The 1,971-nt window shown below is 36.5% G+C and overlaps 1 non-coding gene across 1 annotated transcript; it reads left to right on the top strand.

Moving 5' to 3' along the window:
• The first annotated feature begins 505 nt into the window (after positions 1-505).
• Positions 506-612, top strand: LOC128042047 (small nucleolar RNA R71). The gene has a single exon (XR_008197255.1). It is a non-coding gene; the product is annotated as a small nucleolar RNA R71 (small nucleolar RNA).
• Positions 613-1,971: the final 1,359 nt, after the last annotated feature.

Here is a 1,971-nt window from a genome sequence, read left to right as displayed (position 1 = left end):
AGTACTGGCTAGTGAACATAGAGAGTCTTCAAAGAAATGGCTTGTACTCTTGATGATTGCTTGAGATGCGCTTTCTTATTGATTATCACCTCATCTCAAATTTGGGTGGTCTCTCCAGCCAAGATTATAAGTGTTTGAATAAGGATTTCCACCTTTATTCTTGATATAATTTACATTCGTGACTAGAATCTGAAGGTACTCGTCGATTAGTCTATTTGCATCGTGTGTTATGGGCCTACTAGATGTAGACTCGATCCTGTTAAGCCTGTCCAATATTTGTCGATATGTGTCTTCTTTGTGGACAACTTTAACCATATATGGTCTTTGGTCGTAAGTGAATCTCTCATTTGGCCACTGACAAGAATTCATCACCATGTTTTCTATTAATTCATACGCATCTTGGTATGTTCGGATCATCAAGGCTCCTCCTCCAGCTCCATCTAGTCTTGATTTAAACTATGCATCCAGCCCGTTCTAGAATGTCTATAACCACAACCATTCAGGTAGACTATGGTGAGGGAATCTTTGTATGAGCGACTTAAAATGCTCCCAAGCTTCATGAAAACTTTCTCCTTCCAATTGTTTAAATGTTGCAATCTCTCTCTTTAGTTGGACTGTCTTACTGATAGGAAAGAACTTGTATAGGAATTTTTCTGCAAGTTCATCCCATGTCGTTATAGATCTTGGTGCCTGCGAATCTAACCAAGAAAAAGCATTATCTATTAAGGAGAAGGGGAATAGTCGAAGACGAATAGCATCATCGTTGACCTTGTTGAATTTGAATGTGTCACAAAGTTGGAGAAACTTTGGGTCCTCAGTCATAGTCCCTCTAACTGTAGGTTGTTTTGTATCATCTAGGTCATTGTCAGCTTTATCTAAAAAATTTTTGCTGTAATAGCCGGTCTTGTGATGCTGCCTTGTACTACGTCAAGGTTTGGTAATGCATAGTCTCTTAGCGTGTGTCCCTCTCGAGCCATTTGTGGCTCTATCGGTAATTGCGGTGGTGGTAGATCATGTAAGTTTGGTTTGTCGAAGAGTGAATTATTGCAAGGTGGATTAACCATAGTAGGTGGATTAATTTACATCTACTGTTGTTGTTGTCGATGATTTCTACGAATGATTCTTTCTAGATTAGTAGCTGGCTCTATAGGTGTGCCCCTACTTCGAGTTATACATTGAAACCACAAAGAAAAGAAAAAAGATTAGTAAATAAAAATAAAAGAAATTAAAATTAAAATCGTATCTATAATTTAAAAATTTCCTAATTATCCTATTAAACACAAAAATTAAAACTAATTTAGTGGCATTGCCTTCCTAACAACAATGCGAAAACTTGACCGCCTCTGGACATACTAACGTCTAGAGTGGGAATACTGCAACAAAAATATAAGTATTAGGTAGTTTCTGCAAATATACGGGTCAGGTTGTAATATAGTTTTGCAACGGAGTATGGAAGTACTCCGAAGATCGTACCCAAGGGAGACGAAACTAAACTAATTCTAACTTCTGCGCTAATAGGTCTAATTAGTAATTTAATTAAACTATATTACGGTTAATTCTAAGATGGTGAAAAATAATAATTTAAAGAATACTCAAAAGAACATAAAATAAATAAGAAAAAAAATACAAATTTTATCAAATCTAATCGACAAAAGACTAACTCGCTCCGGTATTCATAACTAACTCTTATTTCGGTCCAATTATCTAGTCATTAACCTAGCAGGGCCTTTCTGCCTTCCACTAACCTAATGAGTCGATGAGAATTACTTATCTCTCAACCTCACAGTCCAAATTAGATCGGGGTATGATTTTTACAGATAGACAATACCAATTTTGGGTTTATTCCCACCTCTATGACTTCTTAGGGTCGTCAGGCTTAGGGTTTTAAGTTCTTTCTACCCCAACTAGATGATTCGCTAATAAACCCTACATAGAAATTAATTAATCCTACGTCCTCTCGTTAATCTCCCA

This window comes from Gossypium raimondii, chromosome 6, assembly GCF_025698545.1.
Source record: "Gossypium raimondii isolate GPD5lz chromosome 6, ASM2569854v1, whole genome shotgun sequence".
Taxonomy (NCBI): domain Eukaryota; kingdom Viridiplantae; phylum Streptophyta; class Magnoliopsida; order Malvales; family Malvaceae; genus Gossypium; species Gossypium raimondii.
The sequence above is the reverse complement of the archived record's forward strand: the minus strand, read 5'-3'. Positions and strand labels throughout refer to the sequence as shown.